This window comes from Peromyscus leucopus, chromosome 8a (assembly GCF_004664715.2).
Source record: "Peromyscus leucopus breed LL Stock chromosome 8a, UCI_PerLeu_2.1, whole genome shotgun sequence".
Classification (NCBI taxonomy): Eukaryota; Metazoa; Chordata; class Mammalia; order Rodentia; family Cricetidae; genus Peromyscus; species Peromyscus leucopus.
In genome coordinates this window covers 4,003,870-4,011,913 of record NC_051085.1, presented here as the reverse complement: position 1 = coordinate 4,011,913, position 8,044 = coordinate 4,003,870, and the positions used below count along the sequence as shown (strand labels likewise).

At 46.2% G+C, this 8,044-nt stretch overlaps 1 long non-coding RNA gene across 1 annotated transcript; it reads right to left on the bottom strand.

Annotated features, from left to right (window-relative positions):
• On the bottom strand, positions 1–7,813 carry LOC119086858. Its single transcript, XR_005090227.1, has 3 exons — positions 7,053–7,813; positions 3,953–4,068; positions 1–527 (listed from the first exon to the last, which is right to left on the bottom strand). It is a non-coding gene; the product is annotated as an uncharacterized LOC119086858 (long non-coding RNA).
• Positions 7,814–8,044: the final 231 nt, after the last annotated feature.

The window sequence follows — 8,044 nt, the reverse complement described above, 5'->3', positions numbered from 1 at the left end:
TAAGGAGGACAAACAAGAACTATGTTAGATGTTTCAAACAGGCAGAATAGACTAGAATACATTTATTACTGCTGCTACAGTTTGGGTCCATGACAAGTCCCATAAAAGACCACCAGACATGTATGCAAACAGTTAAGAGCGTTTAATAAAAAAAATTCCAGCATGCAGGGCTCAACCATCTGACACAGTGGCAAATGATGACCCCAGGCAAAGCTTCAAGGCTTCTTTTAAGCAGGATTAGAGGAATTCCAGCTGAGGTTAAGTGTACTTTGAAGTGATTAGGTATAGATTATTTACTGGAACAGGAATCATTTTGTGATTGGCTCATGACATCTGGTCAGCAACTGAGGTCAGCAGTGTCGGCTCTGTTTGACTGAAAACAGCAAGAACAGTTCCTGGTTGTGGTAAGGTAAGACCCCGATTGGCCACCAGACTGGAGGTTCTTCCCAAGGGTCTGATTGAAGCCAGACATGAGTCAGCATAGGATGGTGGGGTAACATGGGGCAGAGGTCTTAGCAAACTGGCCCCTGGAAAAAAACAAAACAAAAGAAAAAAACAACTGGCCCTATTAGGGTCAGTCCTGTTATAACAGGGATGACTGCTTCACTACTGTGTAGGAAAACCAAAGTCCACACTCTCACTGATTCCGCAAGAGCCTGGCAACCTTCCATCCCTTTGAAATTGCTCAGTTAACTGACCCACCCAGACCACTCTGGCACCAGAGAACAGCGATCTGCAGGTTCCTGCCCTTGGCAGACCTAAAAAAGAAAGAAGTGTCTCTCTTTCCTCCCTCCTCTAATCTATTTTCTTCCTTCGATAGAACCTGGCTAGAAACAAGCTAACAAGGGAACTTAGGAAAGTTAATTTCCAGGCATTAGCTCCTTGCAATACAGAGACCAGAAGTGTGAAAACATTGCTGAAGGATAACAAACCCAAACCAGCAGAGATACCTTGTTTGAGAGTTGATTGAGTTATGTTATGGTTGATTTAATCATAGAAGACCTCTAAGATGCTTTCCTTCAAAGACAGCCATTGTGACACACAACTCTGATACAATCATTGTTTGCAGGGCAATGTCTCAGGAGTGCATATAGTGGAACCACTTAGCAAAGTGCACCTAGCTTTGAGTTTTCAATATGTTTTCATATGGTGTGTGCGCACTTGTGTGTGTGTGTGTGTGTATGTGTGTGTGTGTGTGTGTGTGTGTGTGTGTGTGTTTCTGTTAACCTTTCCTGTCATTGGGAAACCAGTGATTTTTTTTTTAAATTTTTTGAGACAGGGTTTCTCTGTGTAACAGTCCTTGCTGTCCTGGAACTCACTTTGTAGATCAGGCTGGCCTCGAAATCACAGAGATCCGCCTGCCTCTGCTCCCGAATGCTGAGATCAAAGGCATTGACTACCACGCCCAGCCAGTGATGGTTTCTTATAGCTTTCTTAACTCATTTTCTTTTTTCTCCTGTTCCTTCATATTCTTCTATAGCTCTACTTTGTAGCCAATAATTTTGAACTGATAGTTTTCTATTGTTGTAAGTTCTTACTTCTTAATTTAAAACAGCAGGTGAATAGATGATATCATTGTTTGCTGTGGGATGGTCTGTATGTCAAATTGCTCTGATTGGTCAACAAATAAAACACTGACTGGCCAGTGGCTAGGCAGGAAGTATAGGCAGGACTAACAGAGAGGAGAAAAGAAAGAACAGGAAGGCAGGAGTCACTGCCAGCCACGGCCAGGACAAGCAGCATGTGAAGATGCCGGTAAGCCACATGGCAAGGTATAGATTTATGGAAATGGATTAATTTAAGCTATAAGAACAGTTAGCAAGAAGCCTGTCCCAACCATACAGTTTGTAAGCAATATAAGTCTCTGTGTTTACTTGGTTGGGTCTGAGCAGCTGTGGGACTGGTGGGTGACAAAGATTTGTCCTGACTGTGGGCCAGGCAGGAAAACTCTAGCTACAAATGGCATGCAACATGTTGGCAAGAGTTTCCACCTAAAACCTGAGTAAAAAGATTCTAAAATGGAGCTATAAGCAGTTCCTAGTTGTCTCTTTCAAGTTAGTGGCAGTGTGCATGTTTGAGCTACTATGGCGGGATCCTGGCGAGCTCGAGAGCTGGACCTGCAGTATGGAGGGAATGAGGCCTCTGCAAGTGGCACATTAAGTCGCGTGGTGGATTTAGCCTTTGCTAGTACAAAATAAAAAAAGAGGTTTCCGGGCTGCATGCTGCTTTGATAGAAGCATAGACCCACTATTTCTGAGAGTTGATGGCTCCCAGAGCTGGCGGAAAACGTACCACCGCCATGTTGGGAAGCTGAAATGGGCGGAGCCAGCAGCCACAGGCCGTTTCAGTCTTAGAATGGTGCAATTTAAAGCAATAGGCTCAAGGTAATATAAAAAATAAGCCACATAAAGATGGCTACCACACAGAGAATCTGGATTATGTTCTCTTTGATATTCGTAACTGAAGAAAAACATTTGATTGCAAAAGCTGTTGAGTTATGCCAAAATGTATATTTTAAAGGTAACTTGACTTCAAAATTTGGATGTAAGGATATGTTGCTTTGGAAAGGAGGCTCTGCTTTTGTTCCAACAGAAAGCCAGAGGCTATGGATTTGTTCTACATTAAGATACATCAGGTTTGATCAGCTAAGACCCCCTGAAAGGTCTTTGAGAACACCAAGGCCCAGATGATCCAACATTCAGAACCATTTCAAGGCAACTGGCTCAGACGATACACCCTCACGGACTACTCCATAATCCTAAAATTTTCTTTGTGTCCCCATGAGATACAGCACCCCCCTCTAGCAGGAAGTAGTAAGAGAAGCTACGCCCAAATTCCCAAATATACCAAGCTGGCTTTGGAAATGTGTAAAAGTTAAAACCTCCTGTTGGACCTCAAAGTTTAGGGTCTCAAGTGGGTGTCCCAAGAACCCAGACTCCAGTCCAGTTGATGCAATAGCAGGAGGATTTATTAAGCTTCTATATAGAAGGGCAAACTCTGCTCCTAAGAGCAAGAGCCACATCTTACTGCAGCCCCATAAGGGCTTATAAAGGAAAAATCCACAAAACCCACAAGATTACAATTCCCATACAATTTCGTTTCACAAGATCATGGTCTGATCACAGAGTGATCACAGAGGGGATACAGTTACGTCAACAGGTACATTCTTCCTGAAACCTCAAGGAGGGATATCAGGGCAGGAGTGGAGTTTACACAAAGGTCACAGTGGTCCTTTCTGGAACACCTGCAACTATCCAGTCACAGTTGAGCATATCTCTTAACAGAAATCTTTCTACATTGTTATATGGTTGCAGGGGAGATTGAACAATGGCTGAGTCAGGTTGCCCTTGGAACTAGATTTTTAGTTTCTCACTTCCTGGTGCTTGAAGTTTCTCTTTTCCTGAGGCTTGGGGGTGTAAGCCTGAAGGGCTAGGGTCTTTCATTCCCCCATTTTCTTTTTGGCAATTTTAATCTTAAAATTATGGTATTACATTTAGTAACTCATGGCCTGTAATGGCTATGCATAGTCCATGTATAGTTAGCCATCTTGTCTCTATGCCAGGGAATTTTCTTTTGACCCGGCATTTAGGCCTCTTTTGAACAAGGAATTGGGATGATGTATTCTCTTCTAGAACTGCTTCGAGCTGGCATTGGGGCACCGTTATCACGGCCCCTCCCCCAAAAGGCTGAAAAGCTGGTCAAAGACTGGGCAGGGGGCATTTGTCAGTAGCATGTAGCTGCCTGACCCCATAGGGACAGGGAAGAATCATGTCAGCTGGGCTGGTCCATATTAACCTTTAGCAAGTCCAGAGCCCACAGTCATCTGGAGCAGTGGAATCAGCATCTGAAACTTGGAGGTGTCTGCCAGCCAAGTAGAAATCTGTTGAGACAGATTTAAACTAGGAACAGAAGTTAAAATTTATGAACTTATTTAGAACCCTTAGGTCCATACCTTTAGTAATGGGAAAAGCAGTAGTTCCAAGACCTGGAGAGGAATACTTATCCGGGGTCTTTTCGTCCTCTGTGAAGTGGATCTAGGTTTTTATGACTCTTTTGATCCTTTGAGGCCTATTTATAAAATGACATAAAAGTTTTAGATACATTAGTATTATCAATCTGTACTGAAATCCATATTGTAGACAAAGCAGGTAATGGGTATCTGTAAAACAGCAGACATGGACTCATACCTTTGAGTCCCAACAAGAACTACAGATTTGGGCATTTTTCTTTTCTGTCCAGAAAGCCAGGTATAAGTTGGACAGAGATTTTTGGCCTGGTGAGAAGCATTTCTAGGTTTATATTCAGGCATATTTAGATGACATCTAAAACAAATCCAAAATGTTGAGCTTGTGACTGAACAGTAAGTAGTCATTGTTCTATCAGCTCATCAGGACTCCTAAATGTTAAGCTCTGAACCATAGAATAGGACAGTAATCTGAAACATATTTCATTTTAGACTCATATCTGAACCTTTATGATTTCCTCTTTAAAAAAAAGAAAAGAAAAAGAAAAGGGGAAGTGCTGTGGGATGGTCTGTAAGTCAAATTGCTCTGATTGGTCAACAAATAAAACACTGACTGGCCAGTGGCTAGGCAGGAAGTATAGGCGGGACTAACAGAGAGGAGAAAAGAAAAAACAGGAAGGCAGAAGGAGTCACTACCAGCCACGGCCAGGACAAGCAGCATGTGAAGATGCCGGTAAGCCACGAGCCACGTGGCAAGGTATAGATTTATGGAAATGGATTAATTTAAGCTATAAGAACAGTTAGCAAGAAGCCTGCCACGGCCATACAGTTTGTAAGCAATATAAGTCTCTGTGTTTACTTGGTGGGGTCTGAGCAGCTGTGGGACTGGTGGGTGACAAAGATTTGTCCTGACTGTGGGCAAGGCAGGAAAACTCTAGCTACAATTGTTCTCTATAAATACACCAAGTTCATTTTACATGTGGAACCATACCTGAATTCTCTCTAATGACAACAAGGAAAAGACTCTTCTCTTCCAATCACAAACACTTCTATCTTTGGAACGTTATTAGAAATGCCATAAAGTTCCATAATCTGCTTCCTCTGCCCATATTTGTTATCTAGATTGGATTCAACCCTATGCTCTCCTTCAGTGTTTAATTGAGCAGGGGCAGAAGGAGGTGAAGACCTAGACGTCCATATATTGCTCATATCCTCCAAAGACAATTGAGACTGCCTCAGAACTTTACAGTTCATAGAATGGTCAGGCTAGGGGTCAGCATGGATGACAGGCTTAACCTGGCCTCTGTGCCCACAAGGGTTTGAAAATAAAGAAAACTATGGAAATCCTTTCATTGCATAGACAGATGATCACTCCATCTGTCTATGGGCAGCATTCCTCAGGGAAATTCCACTAATTCACAGTCAGTGGTGAGGATCCTACATTCTGCCAGTTCACACAAAGGGCAGCTCTCACCTAGAAACATTGTTCTTAAATTTATGAAAGCACTGGATCCAAAATTTTTCAGATCTGTATATGGAAATACTAACTCAAAGAAAGTGAGGGAGCTGTTACTGGTTCAGTGTGGAAGAGGACCTCAGTCTTTCTAGAACCACTTTAGACTCCCAATAACTTTCAGAGTTAGAGACACAAAAACACATGTGAATTTTCAATAATGAAATTTTCATTTCATTTTCATGGGAAATGTCTTACACATACCTTCGCATGAAGGTAGCTTGAAGAACCGAACAACAGTGGCTAGGTTAACTTCCTACATGGAAACAACAGTCAAATTAAAGGGTGGATGATCCAAACAGTATCTGCGGCATCATTCCTAAAGGATATTAAGGGAAATCAGAAAAATGTCTTTTCTCCTGATAGAAACGGGCCTTTGAAAATACAGACACTCCCTGTTCCAAGTGAACACAGCCAGGCCCGCTGGGGTGTGGTGAGTGGTGGACTGGATCTTGGTGCGCTCCCCACCCTCTTTCACAAACTACAGTGCGTTGGTGGGAGGAGCACTTTGATAAGCAAAATGGTACTGAGCAGCAAAGACGTGCACGATCACTAGCCTGTCGCTTAGGGACAACGTGTGAGACGGTGCTAGAAGACGCCGCTGAAGGCTGCCCCGGAGGTCCTCCTGTGTCTTTACCCATCCCCAAGGTAACAGAGGCGCTCTGGTGTTCATTCTGGAGACAGCACCTCCACTTCCAGAATGGTTCAAATACTTCATTGTTGATGGGCCAGGTGGACTTTAGGACCCACTCAAGAATGTAAACCTTGGGTTGCTTAGTATTTAAAGCAGCTGGGATTCCTTTTCTGCACCTGTTAAAGGGACTTTGTTACAGGATTAAAAGGGACAGCAGGATCTAGAACTTGGAAAACACGAGGGGTATGCAATCAGAGAGTGCACATTTTCAGTTTTCCAGGCGGGAGGAGCAGGGCACTTGACTGAAGGAAAGTGAATGATGTCTGAGGCGGCCTTCTTCCTTGGGCGTGGTGGTAGCTGATCTTCGTTGTCAGCTTGACACACCCAGGAAGAAGGAACAATGGAGGGGCTGTTTCTATCAGACTGGCAGGTAGGCACGTCTGCGGGGCACTTTCTGGATTCCTATTTGATGCTGGAGGGCCTGGCCCTCTGTGGGAAGTGCCATCCCTGAGCAGGTAGGCTTGGGCTGTCTAACAAAGGTAGGTAGACACGGGCGAGTCAGGTTGTCACCCCTAAGCAGAAGTAGAACCCTTCCCTCCCCGTGTTGATTCTGGTCAGGGTTTTATCACAGCAACAGGGTCCAAACAATAGGGCTGCTACTGCGGTTCCTAGGCTTTCTACCCTAAGTTGTCAAACTCAAGTTTCTGCTCCTAAGGGGTGCCCTTGTAAACTACACAGACTGCATCTCTACTTGCCTTTTGAGGGGGAAGGCATCAGATACTTGGAAATGAATGTTAGCACCAGAGACTGAATCCTGGCTCGCTCTCCTACACCCCACTATTTGTGAAACTCTGAACAAAGGAAAGCCCCAGCTTATCTCAACTGTAAAACTGGGACAATAACGTTTTCATCTCAAAGTTTAATGAGGTATCAACTGTTACCTGGGGCTTTCTAGGTCGAGTGTCCTTGGGATAATCTTTAAGAAGCTCTCATAGAGGGCAGCAGCTGGCCTGTCCGGCACCCCCTGCCGACTGGGCTCAGTAGTGCTAGCCTGCAGAGTGAGTCTTGACTGTTGGAAACCAGCAGCGTGAGTTCTCCCACAGCGCAGGCTTTTTTTCTGATGGCCCCTTTCCTGCCCACGACTGGTAGCAAGGCAGGGACACACTAGGCACACGCAATACTACGAGGACCGGGACTAACAGGCCTCTTCTGGATGGTCCACAAATCGAGGCCAGAACACAAACCATCGTCAGCCCAGGGGTAAAGAAGTACAGTTATTAAATCTTCATGGGTTTGAGGTCGGGCTGGTTATCTTGTCTCTTTCCAACACAGGAACAGGGGAGGTCAAAATACAAAACCTGGAGCAGAAGGGAGGAGCCAGGCAGGGCAAGCCGAGAACCCTAGATACCCAGCAGCCCTCCTCCACCGCGCTCCCTACCCAGCAGTCCATACATCGCCAACACGCGCACATTCATTGTCCCGGCAACACCTCCAAACAACCTCGGCAGCCTGGAGGCCGTGCTCCCGGTGTCCTTCACCGGCTGGGGTGGAGGGTGCTTCCTTCACGGTCACCGTGAAGCGTATCTGTCCCCAGGTCCACAGTGGCAGGCGAGGGAGAGCAGGCCACGGCCAGCGAAGAGGCAAAGTTTCCCTCCCCCGGCGGGCGCGGAGGGAGGGAGGGAAGGCGGGGTCCGCGGGGCTGCGGGAGGCCGGTCTCCGGGCGGCGTGGCGCGTCGGCGGCGTCGGCGTGCCCTTCCGTGCGCTCGGGCGGCGCGGGCGCGGCCGGCGAGCCTGCAGAGGGAGCTGTGCGCCCGCTCTGGCGCCCGCGCAGCGACTCCTCTCCCTCTTGCTGGCGCTTGGGCCCGCCCGCCGGGGAGGGGCTCCGGGCCTCACCGACAGCGTCTTCCTGCTTGGCGCACAACCCCGCCGCGAG